This window comes from Falco punctatus (assembly GCF_963210335.1).
Source record: "Falco punctatus genome assembly, chromosome: 7".
In the NCBI taxonomy this organism is placed as follows: domain Eukaryota; kingdom Metazoa; phylum Chordata; class Aves; order Falconiformes; family Falconidae; genus Falco; species Falco punctatus.
Window position 1 is genome coordinate 62,726,754 of NC_137587.1, and position 20,961 is coordinate 62,747,714.

The window sequence follows — 20,961 nt, forward strand, 5'->3', positions numbered from 1 at the left end:
GCAAAGCTCTCCTCTATGGTTGATGATCTAGGACCACAAATAAAAATCGCACGAGATAAATATTCAGTCACAGATACTTGGTGAGATCTCCTCAGCACACTTGACATGCCCTCTTGCCTAGTGACTGCACCAACTCTTCCCTCTGTCTACAGACTGAAAAAGCATTTCCTCAATTTGTACATGAACGACAGCAACTCAGTTTTGAAGGGGAAAAAAGGAGAAAAGCAACACTCAAAACTTGAAGGATTATTTACGAATAAGCTGAAGCCTTATAAACTTGGCTATTGAAGAAAGATAATCTTCTCCAGCTTATGCCAAGTGGGTCAGACAGAGGAAGAACCTCAGCAATCTTCAAAGTCAAAGCAGATGGGGAAGTGAATAAATGCCCATGTGAGCAAAAGGAAACAAGCTTCTGTTCATTTTAGCTTGTTTCAGAGCTTCAGTTTTCTAGACACCATCAAAAATGTCAGACCTTTAACTGACATGAGCAGAAGGGCTCACTTCTGTAACAAGCATTAGAACTGCAGAGTAATTAAGATTGCTATTGATGGGGGAAAAAAAAAAAAAAAAAAAGAAGTCCTGATGTCTGCAGATTGAGGACATTGCTTAGCTCAGTAGTAAGGAGACAGGTAAAGCCAAAGAAAGGTGCTATGAGGCAGAGACTGAGAGAAATGTTCTTTGCTTTATAGCCATGAAGAAACCTCTTCAGATTCTTTTGTGCTTCAGTAACACCCCTATAAATATTTACGTATTTATAAAGTAGGTTCTACTTTAGAGTTAACTGTAGCTCTGTTAGAGCATTTTTTTAAAAATAACACATGAGCTTGTAACTAAATTTTTTACCATTTTTGAAATAAAGAAAAAGCAGCAGTCCACACATGCCACAGAATGAACATACATTGCATTCCTTAAGAAGCTGAAGTTGACCTCCTGGTCCTTTCTCAGGCTTTACATCGCTTGATGAGATCTGGGCCAAGACCATTTCCATACACAGGGATGCATCTCTGTCTCAGGCTAACCTCATCGTCTAAGTGGTGAAACCTAAAACCAACTAATCTCTCCCAGGGTTATGCTTGTAGAACTGGGAAGCCCTCCATCTGCCTCAGCAAAATAAAAAGATCACTGGCTGCAGAATAAACAGCACATAAACCACAGAACAATAGCCCCTCCAGTCAATGTGCTTCATGCCACCCACCAAGGGCTAGCAACTTTCTATCAGACCCTGTCCCTAAAAGAAAATATAATAATGATTTCATACTATGAAGAAAGAGCTTGTGCAAGTTGACAACACACAACTTCTTTTGGATCTGTACCAAGGAAGGACTCCCTTTCAGAATTCCTGGGAGTTTTGCAAGCTTTCTGCAATCAGAAACAACAGACCCTGAAGGAGCACAGAAATATAGTTTACCATGTTGCTTTTAACCAGGGACTTTTAAACTGAGCTGGGAACAGTGGAAGGCATATTCCATGCTACAGTTTGCTAGGGAGACACCAAGAGCCAAGGACATGCTCAGGCGATACTCATCTTCCGAAGAAAATTTTGCTAAGACAAACAGGCATCCTTCCACCAGTTCTTTCAGGAGGTAGCTGCTGAGCTGCACTCATTATTCCACCGGTGTCTCCACGAGTGTTTTTTGCCCAAGATGTGCTGGAAGAGCCAGAACTGCAAAACTTGTCAGAAAGCTCCACAGGAAGAGGCACTGATGGGTTGCACAACACGAAGCGGCTCCAGATACACACACCTTCGTTCATGCAAACTCAGGTGATCTTCTGACATTCAGACTGGGTTGTCTGGAGCATAGGTGAATAAACACTTGGCTTGTTTGTGTGTGTGCGCGTTCAACTATACATCAAGAAATTTGCTAAGATGGAAAGTGTGAAGCAGTGGGGAGAGGCTGTGTTATGAGTAGTAAGAGGGAAGCCTCAACCTGCAATCACTTTAGCACTTTTTCCTATTATCCTATTATCAGATATCATCACAAGCCAAAAAGCCTTATGTAACTTTTTACCATGACAGCTATACCTTTTAGCAAAGATATCATCATTCTCACAGCAGTTTTAAATGTTTTAAGATGCAAACTGAGGATTCCCCCATACGCCTCTCCCCACTTAAAAAAAAAAAAAATATCAAAAAAATGGAAAAAAATGTTTAAGCTTGAAGGGTCGTGTAAAGTTACATTTACTATAGTCAGACCTTTTCTCTGGACTCTGGTATAGGGGAGGAGGGGAAAAAAAAAAAAAAAAAAAAAAAAAAGAGATGCAAGTTAATAGAAACTCATATTGGCTTTTTAATAGCACCTCCACAAAAAAGATTATTTTATGTGGCACATGCATTTGACCTGGGTCAACACTGCAGTGTGGGGAGTTAAAAAGGGATCACCTGATGAAATAGAAATACCCTCCCTCCAAACTATATTGCAGGAATTACAGCCAAGCACCCCAACTGCAGCAAACGCAGTTAGAGCCTTCTCGAACAGCACACATTCTGCGTCAGCAAAGCAGCGTTAATACAAAATGCAATTCAAATAAAGGAGTAATGACCCTTCGGAGAGGGTAGGGCTTCATCAGGCTTCCACTGTACCAAACAAAGACCATCTAAGATATTCAAACTACTGAAAAAAAAAAATTATTAAATCAAAGGGAGGAAAACAGTGTCAGCCTCATACGCATTTCGTTGTTGAATAACGGCAGTGTTTACCTTTCCAGCATAATGCATTACTGCTCTGGATCCAACTTTAAAGCACAGTACATGACAGAATTAATTACGTCCTTTCCTCGTAACTACCATTCCCTGGGTTATTTATTAGCTAGGCCCGCATATATTCATAGATGTGTCCAATATACAAAGTTAAAAGGATTTAAAACTGCTGCCTAAATGCTTCCCCGGTTTGCAGAGTCCTCTCCACACTCTGGACAGGCAGTGGCATCAATAAATACAACCTCAGGCTGCAAGTTAGTCACTCCGTAAGCTACATAGCAGTCAAGGGAGAGGTGACGGAACCGCAAGCACGTCTCACGAGCAATGTGTTGCTGGATCCCAAGCAACAAGCTATCTCAGACACGTACCATCGATGGCTCTGCTAAGGTCTTTTCTCTGAATTAGTAAAATGCAAAGGATGCCAGCATGACCAGCTGCAGTTTTGTCTTACAGTCCACTCCTGCTTGCAGTTTAGCAAACCACCAGGCGGGCCATCTATCAGGACTACAAAGTCCACCTTAGGTGGAACACCCACAGCTTGGAGGCCACCAGCCAGTTCATGTGCGTTTCTGGGAAATACAAAAGCCACGCCACACAAGATACCTTGAGTTCAGTTCCTTGGCAAAGGAACGGCTGGTAGATAAATTCAGACAAGCTGCCTAAAGGGAAACTAAAGGGATCCCAAGAGCCTGTCTGGAATTTTCTATTTTGCTAATATGAGGTTTCAAAGCTAAAGATCTATTCACTCTCATGGAGTCTTCCCCAATGAGGGGCAAATGTAAGGAGAAGCAGACTGGAGAAGACTTCTGGTTTAAGACTGGATCAGTTTAGTTTCACTGAGGTCCATCATCTCAAAGGACAGAGGCCAGAAGCTTCAACAACTGTCCATCCACTGGAAGATGATCAAAAGGGAGAAAGGGTGGGTACTGCTACAGACCCAGCAGCAGAAAACACAGAGACAGAAAAGAAAACCCTTTCACAGACACTTTACAAAGAACAGCAGCACTTTCATCTTTGTCAGCATAGATGCTAGGATACTATATTCCCGTGTGAATACTGCAGCCACTGTTTAGCCTCATCCAGGATTACAAGCAGCTCCAACTAATACACCAAATTATCTGCGTGTCTGGGGATGAACTTGTTGCCTTGCATCAGAGGTCAATTAAATATTCTCACCATCACAGAGAAAGGAAAAAATAGTACATATTGGTATGGCAGCACACTTAGCTCTTCCACCTATCACCCAAGCCACTGCTGGGCTGGACTTGGGCTCACGAGAATCTCCCTGTGCCGTGTAGCGGCACAGGAACCAGGTTTGCAAAGGTATTTAGAAGTAGACAAGACCACGTGCTTGCAATCAATGCTCAGAAACCCGCTTTTCACTGATCATCTTAAGTTTTGCATTTTAGAGGTGTAGATGCGGTTCAGAAGATGGAAGGGGGGGGTTAAATTTGTTTGGGTTTTCCCATCTTTTGGGCTAAAAAAACCCAAAAAACACAACCAAAAAACCTAACAAACTTTCAAGCTTCTTATTATTTACGTTCCATGTCAGAAAGTCCTGTCTAGAACTGCTGAGGGAAAGAGGGAGGAGAAGGGGAGGGAGGAAGAGCAACTGTACCCGTGGAACTAGAAGTATTAAGGCTTTATTTTCCAAACACAGTGACATTAAACAATGCCGACAAGCTTACTTTCCAGAAAAATGAAAAAAAATGAAAAAACCCAACCACATGCAGAGCATCTCTTGAAAAAAAAAATTGGGAAGATTATGCAGTAATATGCAGATGAAAGCTGTATTTAATTATTCTGCACCACGTCCACTTCATTTGATTAAATTAATAAATGAGGTCCTTATGTCATACTACAGGCATTACCCCTACTTTTGTTTACTACGTCTTTCTAGCCTTAACCACAGCACACGCAGCACAGCTGGCTGGCAGCTCACAGTTACAACACAACATGCAGAAGAAGTTAAGATAGGGGAAGTGATTCTAAAAAACCCAGAAAAAAAAAAAAAAAACAAAACACAACTTGCTTCACTTACCTAAGCAATGTTGTCATTAGAGAGTTTTCCAGTACTAAAATCCAAGAAAAAAAAAAGGCCTGAAAAAAACACAGAAAAAAGGCAAAATTTTATTAAGTAGATAATAACCTCTCTTTTTTCTAGGGAACATGAAAAGTCAGTGATTTAAAGACAAAGGAGTACACTCCATCAATGGCATTTCAGACAGTTATTTGTAACCAAAGGTGCTCCTCAGGCAGCAAACACATCAGCAACAATAGGGCAGATTTTCCACTGCTGTTGCCAGTATTATACCAGTGTAATTCCTCAAATGTCAATCATGTTGGACTGCAATAAAACTAGTGTTACCCAGCAGACAAGCAGGCCTAAGGCAATTAGCTAAGCTGCCCCACTTAGATTTTCCGTCATTTGTCCCTCCCATTGATCTGGATTATCAGAAAGTTTGGACCAAGCTGTGGGGTGGGAAGTGAAGATGCGTTACCCACCCCAGTAAGATCGAAGGTGGCAGCAACCAAAAGCACAGTTTATTAAAAATATATCCAAAGCACCACAGGGCTAACTGCACAGAAAGACTGTGAGGCAGCACAACATGGGTCAGTATTAAGAGAGCTGTGATATACAAGACTTCATTATGGGCATAAAAATCCCAAGCACAGTGCAAGTTTCTGGCAGAAATGGGTACCAAAAAAAAAAAAAAAAAAGCACTCAAGGCTTGTTCAGACTCAGAAAAGCAAGAAAAAAAAAAGAACAAAAAAACCCCCAACCCACACCCAAACTAACTGAATATGGATGACTGCAAGCCTCCAAATCAAAGAAGGAGTTGATCGCTGTTTAAGAGGAAGAAGTCATTGCTTGTTCCAAGATTAAAAACTTATAATTCTGGCCCCAGCTGAAGCACTATCATTCACTAATCTCGTACAATTTAGTCGGGCTGATCCTCCACTCAGACAGACAGGGCATTATCAAAAGTTCCTCTATTCATTTCGCTTCCTGCTAGCCAGTGAAAGCCCCTTTTATATGCTCCTCGAGAGGCTGTTAAAACCAGGGAAGACTTTCCGATAGAGAAGATAAGGTAGCTGGATTTATTCATGAGAGGAGGAAGGGAACTTGTAGGGGCTGATTATGGCTCCTCCAAAGCCGAAAAGTTGAGGTGTGGAGGAGGGAGGTCGAATACGATGGATTTCTAAATAACAAGCCTTATACCTATAGCATTATTGTAAGAACTAGGCATTACCCCTCCTGATATTAACCTACAGAATCGAGATTCTACTCTTAAATTGGCATTACCAAATACATGCATGTGGTTGAATAATTCAAAAATACATGGACGAGGCAGAATGGGATATTTAAGGGCCTGAGGAAATAAAGATTTAAATTAAAAAAATAAATTAATAATACCCAAGACCAAAAGGATAAACTAGCCAGGCTGAGAGGGAAAAAACACTGCCTAGAAACGCTTTCCAGATTAATACAGCTTGCACATAATTTTCAGGGTCAGATCCTGTTCTTATTGCCGACAAGAGCACCAAGACTCCAGTGGAGCAGGATGGCGATTTCCACATTGCTTAACATGTGTCAGCAATTTTGTGCAGTTGCTTTGCAGATTCTTAGAGCTAACCAAGCAAAAACTCCCCACCACCAAGAGCCCACGACAGTTACTGGTGGGTGAAAAGCTGCCTGGAAACTCCTCCTAGACCGTGAAAAACATTCCTCCTATTAATGTTCAAACAATCCCGTATAGTTACAATAGTTTCAAAATGTACCCAGATGGAAATACAAGCAAAACCACATTTCTCAAGTTGAAAAAGGTCAAGCCAAAGCAGCCAAGCTCTACCAAAACTTGGGGCTAACAACAATGGTTGCAGAGATAAACCCTGCCTCTTCCTTCCCCCTCCCAGACTATTTTTCTCCAAACAAACTAGCAACACAAACAAGAATCAAAACACCCACAGCAGAAAATAGTATGCACTTTGAAAAGAAAGAAAACAACACAGCTATACAACTTCATTACTCCAACCAGTCAAAACACATGTCAAGTCAATAACTGTTTTCCCCTCTGACAATTCTGAATGAGGAAAAAAAACACCAAAACAAACAAACAAAAATAATAAACTTAAAAGACAAGGTGATACATTTTGAACAGGCACCAGTGTGACTCAGGGATGGAGTGCAAATCTCTACCAGGCAGAAAAAGGGAATGACCAAACCCAGAATGGCATAAACAGAGGTGGCCCACAGGTCACCACGTGGAGGGGGAAGCATCAAAAGATACCTCAGTAAACAGAGACAAGGCCAACAAATTACCTCTTGCTTTGCAGAACAGCAATATGCAACAAAAAAAGCAAAAAGCTACAACAAAATCCAGAGCTTATTTTGATCCAGTTTCTCCTTTAGGTTATTATTAACTCTACACAAAACTTGAGCACAAAATGTACAGTTTGCTCACTGGTCACGTAATTTCTTCTCAGCAATCACACAGAGAATTAGGGAACCAGGAGACAACTGTCACTTTCTATTCCGCCACCAGCCTGCATCTCTTCAGCCACATCACATACGGCACAGCTCAGCTGGCACTCACTCTCCCCAAATCGTGCTGCAGCGGAGATCTTGCCTGTTGCAATCACCAACTCCAATCATAAACTACAGCAGCTTACTTGGCAAACGCTCAGGTTTCGTGGGTATTTCAGAAAAAGCTGCCAAATCTCAGGTTCTCCACGTAGTAAATAAGGCTGATAACTGCTCACCTATCTTCACATATGCTTTGCAATGCAGTATCTGAAGAGACAACATACTCTTAAATCTACAATGCACAAAAGCAATTGTACTTGTTAATTTGCAGTTTAACACTATAAGGACAAGTTTATCAAAGTGCAAAGGGTGTTTCCTACAGTGGGAACGTCATAATGGGATGACAAGACACAGCCTACTTGTTCTGCATGTTTTGTAATGATCGTTGGGTCTTCCCTGTCACAAAACAACTCTTGCTGCACCAACATTTAATTAAAAACAGGAGAAGAAAGTGCACCCAAACCTTCCCATTTGTTTTCAAGTCTGAGGAACCTGCACTGGCGAGTTACAGCCGATGAACCATTGATATTAACTGCATTGCAAGGAAATGAAGAGGCACAGGCTAGACGTTCCTGGGTCAACTCTTCAGCTTGATAAAGACCCAACTGCACCAGATGCTACAGCTGATGTGAAGGAGTCAGACTAAGTCTGAACAGTCTTCCCCTCCAAGCTGTCAGACTGCAAGAAAACCACCACAACAGGCCAATGCCCACTGTTACGGAACTGGATGCAACTCATTTTTGTTCTGTTAAAATATGACTTTACACACATGCCAGTTTCAGGAAAGCCAATAAAAGAACTGGCTTATTTGGCTCTTGCATTTCAGCTGCCCGTCTTCTGCAAATTCAAGGTTGGTTGTCGTGATGTTGCTGAGATTTGGGGTTTGTGGGGTGTGTGTGTTTATTTTGTTTGTTTGGGGGGTAAGGTGTGTTTGGTTTTTGTTTGTCTAATAACCCAAAACCTCAAAAGTTCCTATTTCTAAAGGCCATGTTAGGTTTTCCCCAGCTCCCTCACAGGCCTGGCTATGGGTAGACAGATGCCTAGTTTCTAGCATCTGTACTGTTTAGAAGTTAGACTTGAAATAGCTGCGACTGAAGGCAATGAAAGATTTCAACAGTAGTTTCTTTGTCACTCCAAGAATCTGCTTTGCCACACAAGCCTGCAGTTCCAGATTTCTGCATACATTGCAAGGGGCACATGGCACAGATGCTTACCAGCGGCTGAAGTTCAGCACGTTCCTGGGCAGTGCTGTGGTAACCACGTTTAGACTGTTAAAGAAGGTTTCAGCAAACCTCAGAGATGAAAGTCAGCAAAGAAATTCAAAATTCAGAGAACAAACCCCACAGATGCAATTCAGACTTTGCAAGCTAGTGATGTGTTCAAAGAGTATGGGTTTTCTATCTCACCCTCCGAGGGAAGCTGCAGTGCACACTTAGCAGTGCCAGAAATGTTAGAGGGCTGCCACAGCATGCACAGGAGAAGGTTTGTGTGCAACCAGAATAAACAGCCTCTACTAAATTCTTGTAACCAATTAAGCAACAATTCTCCGCTGAGGATACAGCATCACCCGGCTGCTTACCTAATCCCAACCTGTGCTTCCTGAGTTGGCTTTCAATTGATAAATCTTTTCTTCAGAAGCAGAAGACAAATTAATGCCGATTCTCTAGATATCCTGGTTAAATGGCAAATAAGAGCCCTGCAAAGATCGTCAATACTCAAAAGTGACTTAACACTAATGAGCTTTCACCAGCAAGTCTGCAAACATTAATACATGTGAGTAGCCATGCTAAATCCACTCAAATTGCCTATCTGCAAGGCTTTCCTCCAGCCTGAACTGGACTTCAAGCCAAGGAAGACCAAACCTGGAAGACAGGTTTTCTCTGGTTTGCATCCCCACATGAAGCTACTCAGTGATGCTAAGCAGACACATCTTGAACATGCTGCTTCATCTCATGTCACGGGGGAGAAAAGGAAAGAAAAAAAAAAAAGTCAGAAATAGTACTTATCTGGAAAAAAGCAAGTATTTTAAAAAAAGTACTGCTACTGTTTGTAGAATGGCCTGGAAGACAGATACATCTGAAATTCCTTTAAATAGACGTGTTCAGTTTTTAAACTGCATACGAGTCAATCTGACAAATGAGCTTAGTTAGGATTGCTCAAACAAAGCAGAGGGTCCTGTCCCCCACCCTCTTCCTAAGTAAGCAAGCAAAAGTTTCTGGCATGGCCACTGGTGTGTGAGATTTTAACATTCCCCTTTCCATAAACAGTCATACATCAAGCTCTAAAAATTTGCTTCACAGAAACATTTGTGCTAGTAAAACTCAATTATTCTAATATTTGTATGACACATGCAGGAGGGGTGCATAAAAAGGTTATGGTGAGCTCATTTAAGAATTTAAACAAGTACTTGATAAAGAGTTTTTGAATTATTCACTCAGCTCCATTATTAAATCAGGCTTCCAAATGAGTCTTGAAACAATAGCACAGAAGACGCTGCATTTGTAACAAAAAGGCAGTTTTGGAACTATCACTCTGTCTCACAGCACAAGTCATTCATAATTACAGTCATAAATGCACACAGGCACGGTATCACGCGCTCGTTCACAATCCTCCTGGATTAACTGGACACTTTCAATATTTATACTACTATTCCTTTCTGGAGAGGTAGCACATTTCTGTCCATATATCTGAAGTACTGCTTTTTATGCTAAGGAAGAGCAATTTCTTAAAGAAAATTCAGAGTTGAGAGAAGCGCTCAAGAACAGCACTAAGCAAGACTGGGAAAATCTTTTGCATTTATTTATTTATTTTTACATAACCCCCCATGTATTTTGCTATGCCCCCCCCCAAGCTTCAGAGCTAAACTCAACTGAAGATCACCGTGCATCTGTTACAGACTTTCACACTAAGTTTACGTACAGCACAGCAATTTTCTGCATACTTGCTCCTTGCATATATATATACCGACATTTTTTTCCAAACCTCAGAGCCCACTTGGAATAATGAGGATCTCTACAGGGAGGAAAAGCAAAGGACTTTGAAGACAGAACGCTGGTGGTGCTCCAGTTCTCTAGTACATGCATCCTCTCACCACCCGTTTCCTTTCTCCCCATCCCTTTTTCTTCCACATCACAGACTGCTTTTGGTAATTCAGCCTGATGAACATAAGCCAAGATTTCTTCTCAAAATAACTACTCCAGGATAGTTTCAGCTATGAGCATCACCCACAGCAACATTCCCGTTTACATAGCATCCTCTCTCCTGCATCAGTCTGTTCCCAAATAAACTCATGGGCTGGTGATACAAGGTCATAAAGATGTGGAAAAAAACCAGGATACCCTCCCACTGCATCCAGTCGTGCTCCCAGAGCAAGGGCAGGATGAGTCAGTCTCCCCATATAGCTGGTTTCAGGCATATCTGACAGCATTACTTTAATAACGGGATTTCATTTCCTTCAGCCATCTCATTGAAAGCACTCAAGTTAAATATTAATGAAGTGTTTTAACACTCTCACTGCCTGGAAATGTGGGTTGTCACCTAACCAGCTACTCAAGGGTGAACACGTAGCTGCTCTGTTCACCAACCCAACCAAGGAAAGGGTTTCTGCATCACCACATGGATGAGGTTTGGCAGTGAGCAGCATGAGCCAAAACTACCACATTAACCACCAAGCCCTCGGACAGCAGTGGGAGCCTTCCCTGAGCAGAACCAGCAGCACATCAAAGACCACCACAACCCATGAAAAAATAAAAAAAAATAAAAAAAAGAAAAGAAAAAAATATCTAAAGGAAGGTATCTTGTCATTTCTGAAGAAACGGGTGTTCGTACGGTTTTGTTTTACTGTTACAAAGCCAAGCCATAGCAGCAGTGCCATCAGCACCACACCTCCCAAAACCTTTCTTTTTTTTAACCCTTACACTCAGCTTTGCTGCTGTACTTTCCTTCAGACCTACACCAGACCTCCTCATCTGCATGTTCTTACAGATCTATTTGAAGCACTGTTTTTCCTGACTACGAGTAAGACAAAACATCTGCATCACTGCAAATGTAATTATGGCAAAATACCATGGCTATTTGTAGACTTCCTGTTCATCAAATAATATTAGTGTACCTTTGCCTTCAGCAATTATTTACAGGGTTGGAAATCTGAAGAGACACTAGAGAGATAGCAGCAGCAGCACACACACACACCCTCCATTATGCAACAATGCTTTGTATTAGCTTTTGGAATGACCCAGAAGGGAAAACAAAATCATCAGAATAATTCTTTCTAAATCTGCCCAATGAAAAGGAGAAAAGAAATTTAATTTGGTTAAAACTCGGCATTAGTTTGCTCCAGTCGAGACAGGGAGGCATTTTACACTTCAACTGAATTGGCAGCTCAAAGTCAACTTCAGGATCCAATGCAGGCTTTAAGTCAAATTCCTAAGCAGAGTAAAACCCTTATTAGCCTGTCTTCACTGTAATTTTAATCTTAGTTAATTCCAAGTATGTAATTTATGTTAAGAGTAACCCACTTTTTTTTTCAGGACCAGATATACTGCATGCAGAATTATTCCCTGGCTAGCACAGTTAAGGCTTCCCTTAGAGAAATAATTTTTCAAATATTGACAGCAAAAGGAAAATCACTGAAAGCTTTAAAAACATGCAAAAGCATTTTCATAAATTATCAGAGCCAGTTGTATTAATTCGCCTAATATATCCCTAACCCATCAAAACCTGACCATGCAGTCTCACTCCAAACTGATGCTACGTACCAGAAAGATTTCTGATCTGTTTAAAAAATGGCATTTCTTTCACCACACATACAAGGAGTGGGAGAAGAGAGGAAGATGGTTGGTATTTCTACCTTTAAGAAGGAACAAAAGCATTCAGTTCCCTCCCCCCTCAATTTTTTCCAATTTATGAATAAAATCCCAAGCAAAAAAGTAAAAACAAAACACCTTGTAAAGACATCATTGCAATTTAGAGTTCCACTAATATGACAAAATTCATTAACGATTTCTCCAGTTTAAATGAAAAACATTTTAAAGCACTGTCTAAAGTTTACAAAGCCTGCTTTAAGTTAAAATGGTCAGTGCTGCCGGTACACGGCTCTCATCCATAACAGCACAAGCCGTATTTACATCCAGTAGCCAACCTAAAGCTCTGAAGCCCAGGTTACTATCTCTCCCAACTGTGAAATGCTTCTTACGTATTTCCTGCATTATTTGCATGTTTTCTTAGGTTTGGGCTTTAGCCTGGGGATTAGTTTGCGTTTGGTTTGTTGGTGGGTTTTTTTTAAATGCTACTTTGTAAAAAGCTACTGAGACCTCCTGCTCAAGCTCAAGAAAAAACAAAGAGTGAACTATCAAAGCGGTTTTGTACCCTCCTTTCTGCACTTGCTGATGCAGTTTCGCGTCACTCCCTTTGCTCCCACTCCTCTAAGAGGTGGTTTCATGTAAAAGCAGTTCAGTTCTTATCAGCTACTCAAACCAACAGCGAGGAGCTGTGATCTGAGAGTGAAATCCCAGCAAGATGCACGGACCAGGGAAAGAGCTGGACTCCGCCAAGAGCACGAGATCGGGTCTATACTGCATTGGGTCTTGCAGTCACAGGCTGGCACAAGAACACCAGATGTTTTAATAACTTGTACTATAATCCTCACGAAGGATTTCAGTCTCTAGATTTTCCTCCATTTTGTGTGGTGTACACGTGCAGAAGTAGAGGGCTTCCAGGACTCGGCAGCACGTATGGCCCCGCACCGTCCGTGCTTAAAGCGGGCAGCTGTGCGAGGGAAGCGAACCCGAGAGGACTCGTCCGGACAGATGTTTCCATTCACAAACACTGCCAAGGAGCCAGGAATGCTGAGTTCACTACCTTGGCGTTATTTACATTTCACAACATCCAGTAATAACCATGCCACAAGCAGTTTAAAAAAGGAAAAATACGGCGCACTGGGGGAGCGTTCCACCACCGCCTTTGTTAAAGGGGCAAAATTTAAAAGCTTTTTTTATGCCAATTCTGAAAGTCTACCTTGTTTCATTTTGCCCACTGTCATCCAAACAGGACACCAGCATCCCAAGCCTCAACTGCTTGCAGGATGGCCTTGAGCTAATTACCTGCCATTGCCATTTTGCAAGAGGAACAGGCATACGCTTGCTTCTGTGGCATCGGGGTGGTTACCTGTGTGCTCCCTGAACTACCTGAGGACAGGTTCTCCCCCTCAGCAACTCTGCCACAAACCAAACGCTCCAAAGACCAAAGCTGGCACTCTTGGCTCAAAAAATATCCCTACAAATGGTTGGGAGGGTGCTTTTCAGAGGCATTCATCCAAACCTCAACCCTGAGACCCAACAGGTTTGAGAATTAGCTGCCAGATCCAGTCTGGCAACTGGAACAGCTACTCCAAGCGCTGTCCCATCCGCCCAAGCGCACTGGAGCGTTATACACAGACCACATACGACGATGCGCTCCATCTGTCCCGAGGTACTCCCTGCAGCAACAGATAGCAAGGGTGATGGGGAAAGCATTTTTTTCACACCAGCTTTATGATCCACTAAGTCTTTTCTGAGCCCACAGCAGAGGCACAGAGGGGAAAAAAACCCCACGCAGTCAATATAACCCATTTCTATTAAATTCAGTACTTGCTTGAGCTTTTAAATACTGCAAGAACTACACACTCTATATTGTGCCTCCTTTCAAGTGTCGTGCTGGTGAACATTGCCCAGACAGGGTAACTTTACTGTGACTGAGTGCAAGGCTGCCCCCCTGCCACCGCCACAACGGGACACCTTCCTTCCCAAAGTAAACCAGACACTAATGCTATTTATGGATCCCGCTGCAAAACCAGACAGGCTTCCTAGCCACTATTCATCAACATGCAAATCGGTTTTATTTCATGGCAGGGAGAACAGATTTAAAGGCGGGGAGGTGGGGGGGTAAGTCCTAAAGGTCTGCTTTACTTCTTAAAAGAAATACTCATTTGAAGAGTAGCTGGAAAATCAATATAGAACAGCAATACCTGCTAAGAAAGGCTGATCACAACTTCTTCAGAAATCACACCATGTTTTAAAAAAATGGAAATTTCACATTAGTTCCTAAAGGATTATTAAAAGAAACCAAATATCCATGGAAAAGCCAGCCAGCTGATGTACTAAGGACAGACCTCCAGAAGTACATCAGCTCCATCACTCCCCCCACACCAAGAAGAAAGGCAGGGAACATAACCATGAAATCTTTCTTACTTTGCAGAAAAAAAGAAAAAAAAAAAAGAAAAAAATATGACTCCACCATTTCTAGAGACACATAGCTAGACAACATCACCAGCACTACTTTTGAACAGTAACACTGCAGAGCCCACTGACTTGCCCTGCTAACTCTTTGGGGTTTTAGTGGGAAGTATAACTTGGTTCTTACAAGAATTTTCATAGAAGCACCTTTGCATTTAAAATGCCAACTGTAAATGCATCTGCTATTCAGATAAAGCACCCATAAGCACATAATTTGATATGCAATAAGTTTTACAAAGCTCTCAAAAAGCCCAAGGACATTTGGAAGGGTAGACACAAGTTTAGAATGAGTCTTAGCATATCATCAGCAAAAAGCAACTCTATTCTTAGATATCTCCCTTTGGTGTTTCCTATAATCTTTTTTTTTTTTTTTCCCTCCCCTATTCCTTTGAGAAAGTAAGTTGTTTGGCAATTAGGAAAAAAAAATATGGAAGAACCTGTTCTACCAGGCATATGAACAAAGCAGTATCTTCCAAAAAAAAAAAAAAAAAAAAAAAAAAAAAAAAGCTCATTCAAAAGTATGTAAATATTAGGGCTGGTAACACAAACAATAAAACCACAGGAAACACAAGAAATTAAGAATAGATCAGGACTTATTCGATTTCCTGGCTGCTGGATATATAAGCACTTTTCTGGGTTGGGCGTATCAGACAAGATCTATTTTCTGAAAAACAGACATCGGGGAGCTGACACAGGTCATTTAGAGAAGCAAACAAAAATCAATGGCTGTTCTGATCCTGCCTGTGCTCCTTAGCAGGCAGGGTCACTGCCCAAGGCAACTGCACCTAGGACCTGGCACATCAGGGCACCAGGGGTTCAGCATCCTGCAGTGAATTGAAGTTAGCAAACAGGATTAGTCCTGTATCTTCACAGCACGCTGCTTCCTGCCCAGGACACAGCCAAGAGCACGCTCTTGGATGAGGCATGGCTTGCTAACCCTGAAGCTGAGCAAGAAGCAGAGGTGACAATTAGTCCCCAACACGCAGGGTGGTCCATGCCATCGCCACCCCACAACTCTCCCTGGCTGCAAGGCACACTCCCAGAGCTCATCAGTGCATTCCCCAGCTTGGGCGTGTTCCCAAATTCCCTGTTGCTGCTAGGCTCTTGTCTAGCAGCATCTTAACAGCTCACTCTCCATCATAGGAACTTTTTTTTGCTAACTGGCCAGAAGCAACATGGTCCCAGCTAGACAGAGTTTTACATCTCTTGTGCAGGAGTTCAAAACGCTGCTCTTCTGAGCATCACAGCCACGTTAACACAACCACGCTGCAACAGCTCACCATTCCTCATTCCGGCTTCCATCAACTGCTAAACCAAGTCTCCTTCCTCATCCTCAAGTTATCCAGTGGCTCAGATCCAGCCTGATCTCAGAGTCAAAAAAAATCCCCACAAAGAAAACAATATAGCTCCTCTAATGCAAACACCAAGTGATGTAGCATTCCCAAAGACAAAATTTAACAACACTTAAAGCAGGCTTCCTCCAAAATGACCTGCTTCTCTTGGCACTGAAATATCACAAGCCCAAGGCATAAACACACACAGGAATTTATGAAAATCATATTACTGTTTTTTAATTAGTATCAGAAGCACCGATGAGACTAGGTTTTTGGTAAAAATTGGCAAAAATTTTACAAACTAATTCTGGAGGGTGGGTGTGAATGAAGACTCTTCTAAGCAGAGCATTAAAAAACTTCATAAACGTACAGTCACTTGATACCTTTTATCATTTTTAGGCATTTCAAATGCTCAACCTTTTTATATAATGCAATTGTACAGTCACCATATGATTGCCATTTATCTGCCATCTGACAGTATTAATTGACATAGAGGGGACAATGGGTCACGGTCATGCAAGCAATCCATTAAAGAAAGGGAAAAAAAAAAAACAAAGAAAGGGAAAAAAACAAAAAGCATGGTCATGTTTTGTGGTTTCAGGAAGACTTACGCATTTTTTAAGCGCTTTCTTTGCCACAAGTCCTCCATCCTCCTCAAGTAAGTTTTGAATTTTCATTTTCAAATTTGCTCTCTGCTTACTAAGTGTTCTCCTTTCGTACGCCCGCTGTAAGCTGTTGCTGGGATAGGATCTCTCATTAGTCTCAAACAGCCTGATGACTTCTGAACTTTGAGATTATAACGCAAGAAAGTTACTGAACACTCACATGCAAGCTGATTGGCTAAGAAAAAGCAGCACAAAGTCCTGCCAAAATCCTAGCTAATCTGATAAAGGAAAAACCAGAGAGGTCTAAGCGCTAAACCCCACAAGTTTAAACAGAGCCAATTCCAGCTGCAGGAGGAAGCATGTTACATTTAGCAAGGTATCTCCTCTTCAGATATGACATCTGAAGAGACAACATAAAGGTACTGCCCATAAGTAGTAAAATTCCCAAAATACAGGAAAACATGGGACTGACACGTGAATTTCATACAGATTCACAAACGCTGCTTGTAATCTGACTGGAAGGAGGGAGAAACAAATTAACAAGACATATGTGACATGCAGCCAGTTACCACTTCACTACTTCAATTCTCCCACTTTCACTGCACTTATACATCTAATCCTCTTAATATCCATGCAAGCATATTTATTATCCACAGTTTTAGCTTGTAAACTTTTCAAGCAGTAAACTAGTTCTTTTTCTAGCTTAATACATGGCTCATGAAAATTGTGACCAAGGCCCTGTTTTAACTGTGAAACAGCTGCCAAGAAACAGGCTCCTGTCACTCCACTCCCCCCCCCCCCCAGCATCTTACAGAGGTGATAAGCAAGACACTCACACAAGAACATACTTATAACCTAGTTAAATGCACTTTTAACCTAGTTAAGTGCTCAAACCTCAGCCTCCATGCTACACGCACACTTCTTCGGGCTACATTACCAAAAGACTCAGTCGAAAGTTAATTAGTAGCCCTGGCCAGGGTGGAAAAGCAGCTACAGATTTTGGAGACTCAAAAGCCCCCATTGAACAGGCAGGTTCACACTCCTGTGTCCAAGTCAGCAGGACTCCACGGAGCTACCAGCACAAACACAGCTGCACAGCGGGTACCAGCATCACCCCCACCATCCTCCCACAACAGACCTGAAGACGACGTACATTTATTTTCCTGTCGGCAACAGCACTCCTTAATATAGAAAAACCTGCAGTTAAACATTTGCAGCAACGTTTACCCTCGCATCACACAAAAGTGTAAAGGGTCACCTGGACCTTGTGAAATGAGTGTTCATTACACAAAACTTCCTTTTACAACAGTACATATAAAAGGGATTTAGTCTTTATTTCTCTACTCAGCTGAGACTACCTACCTTCTTTGCAGCTGCTAGGAGAAAAGAAACTATAAACATTTACATTTAATGCAACAAAAGGTTTGCTCACCATCTCTTGTGTTCCACTGTGCTCTTAGATGATGATCAGTCATCATAAAAATGGGTGGAACGGCTGCAAACCACTCGGCGACGGAAAATCTGACTCCCATGTTCAAGAGAATCTCCTGCGCAGGCTGGAAACCCCACTGCAACAAAGCGCTGCCAGTACACCCCAGACGGGAAGTCTTTCGGCTGCGTATGCAAACACATCTGCTACATAAAAGTAAAACACGCTGGTTCATACGCTATCTCCAGAATCATCCTCTGCACCAACTCAAAGACCTTCAGCTCAGACTACAGACACTTTTCATCTAGGTCACATATAAACCCATTCATCTCCAGTTTTAAAACAATTAAAACCCAGGGCTCCCCAGGTATGAAGTGCAGCTCTTAAGATGTCCAGTGCTGTCTCTACTGCAGCCTTGTTGCTGCAGTGAAAGATTTATGGTAGCAGGGAACAAAAGAACACCACAATTCATCTCGTATCGTCAGAGGGACATCACGTAAGCCTCACTGCTCAGCTGACTCACTAAGTTACATTAACTCAAAAAATGGGCCAAGTCCCAGTTTTGCTGCCATCTTACTTGTGGGTTTGGCAACTAAGGAGCGTGCTGTGCAAAAGCTCATGTGCCAAGAGAAATTACTTTGTATAAGGGTCAAATCTGGCCATCCTGTCTCCCCCTTCCCCCAAAAAATCACTCCCCCCTCCCCATTTCCCTTAACACCTGCTTCCTCCATCCGAGCATTCATTGTCCCACCACTATTACGGGACCAAAGGCTTCAGCATCCCAGAGGAAACTCAGGAGGGAAGCCAGTGTATAAAGCAACTCATTCACTTCAGCCTCAGCATCCCTTGTTTTCCCCCTCTTCCTATTGACAGCAGCTTCCAAGATTTGGCCAGGTGTCGAGAGCCACACGTGCCAGGAAGCTCAATGTGCCACACGTTCCGGCATTGAACCCCACCGTGCCCACGGACACTGGTGTGGACCGCTTGCCTTGCTTTTGCACCTCGCCCAGGACCCAAAACCAACACTGAGGGAAGGCTGGACAGACGGTGGCCTGACCCAGCACAGCTTTCCATATGGTTGCACTGAAGGGAAGGACGTCACACATGCAGAGCTGCTCCTCCCCTAAAACATGGCAGGAGCAGAGCAGCATCACTCCTGCAGCCCAGCATCAGGGACACAGCGAAAGGAGTTTTTGGACAAACCCATGCTCAGCATCAACTTCCATTAGTTGGGTTGGGTTTTTTTCTCCTGCAGGAGGTCGCTGTGCAGATTCACCCTCCCCTTCGGTCTTCCCTACACTGAAAACAGCAATACCTGCGAGAAGACGAGTTGGCCAGCATCTGTGCATGACACATGCCAGGTGTGTTAATCCATGGAAAAAGAAAGGGTGAGTCAGTATTTTGAGTCTGAAGACAGTCCGGTTTAGAACAGCTGCTCTGTGCCAGAATCCTTGTTTGTAATGGTTTTATTAACTGCAGCGTTCAGGCTTACAGACTGGGGTCAGAGACACATTGGGAAAAAAGATTTACTTTCCCAAGTAGCTTTGCCAGAAACCTCAGATACAATTTAGATGAAGCTACAAAGTACGTCACAGGACTTAACACAACTTACTGCTCCACTTTGCATCAGTCACGTGTGACAAAAAACACAGGGGATTCAAACATGACACATCGGCTAGTTACTCTGGACACAAAATTTGATCCATGTCAAATGACAGACACCCTTCTGCTTTAAGATGACCACCTTAAATCATGCAGTAGCTGCTACACAAGAAAATCCTTAAATACTTCCTTTTACACTGGGTCGGGCTAACCTTCAGCGGTGCCACCACGCTGTATGTAAGAGCTCACATGAAACAATCCGGGGAGATGTCTCACCTTGTATTTTGCAAATGTAATAGGTTAAAAATGGATTAGCAAAAAGACGAAAGGGCAAGGACTTTTGTGAAAGGTAGACTAGCCACCCAAATGAAGTCAAAAAACCACACCAAGAGAGACTAGAAGCAGTCAGAAGCTACTCTGGTTTTGCTGAGTCTCAGGTAATTTCACAAGTGCTTCAAAGTGACGCGCAATTGATCAGTCACAACTACCTGCGCTCAAACGTTTTAAATGGTATCCCAGAAGAGCAACTACACAGGATCCAACTCACTGATACGAGCCATCAGTCACCGTCCCACAGTGTGGAAATCAAAAAAGGCAACCTCATGCAAGGATCAAGCATACGAGAAAACTGTGACAGTTCAGTTGCCACATCTACCGATTAAAAGTTATCACCAGTTTTGGAAAGACAAGAGCACCCAGATGGAAAAACAACTTATTTCAAACAACTTATAGAAACACTGGAGAAAAAAGAAAAAAAAAAAAACAAACAAACAAAAAAAAAAAACACTCCACACAAACCACCAAACAGTTTTGAATGAAGAGACTGGATCGTTTTGAAGAAAAATAAAAGTGAATTCCTGGTCCTTATGAAGGCGAAAGAGATTGAAAGAAAATACGAATGGTCAAGGAGGATTAACTTTGTCAAATGAACCTCTGCTTCAGAATTACAAGTTAACCCATGAAAAAGCACGACTCTGGATGCTGATTTTGGCCTTGGCTCCAAAGTCTCTGTGGACCACGGAAGCCCACCAGTCCACACCACCAGCAGTCCTCGCAGTGGTGAGAAACCCCACAGGAGACTGCCTAGGGGCACCAAACCCAATCTCACACACAAAACACACGTGGAATATACTGTATAGATTTCAAACCCTCAACACAAGAGCTGTAGGAAGTACTGACAGTCGTCTGAGGGGTATTTTTTCCTTACATTTACTCTAACCCCATGCACAACATTTGAGAAGCTCCCAGTGCGCATTTGTTACAGCTGAGCGTTTGAACTGCGAGAAGTACATGGCTACACCAGCGAGGAATTTAGCTTTTTCTCACCCATAATAAAAATCACCCAATAAACTCTACAGCATCTGTTTTTCAGGGTTATTTTAAAATATATATAAAACAGTCATTAGACTGCCTGACCGTGTCACAACATGCGAT

The 20,961-nt window shown here is 42.4% G+C and overlaps 1 protein-coding gene across 3 annotated transcripts in view; it reads right to left on the bottom strand.

The window, feature by feature from the left end:
* Nucleotides 1–20,961, bottom strand: part of AKAP13 (A-kinase anchoring protein 13) — a 222,469-nt gene that overhangs the window by 196,547 nt on the left and 4,961 nt on the right. Inside the window, exon 2 of one of the 3 annotated variants that reach the window (XM_080396186.1) lies at nucleotides 4,740–4,798. The exons of 1 other annotated variant lie outside the window; for it this stretch is intronic. The gene's annotated coding sequence lies outside the window, so the exon portion shown is untranslated. Of the gene's footprint in view, nucleotides 1–4,739; nucleotides 4,799–17,928; nucleotides 20,296–20,961 lie in introns of those variants that run through there. One more of the 3 variants, XM_080396175.1, reaches the window with a different exon arrangement.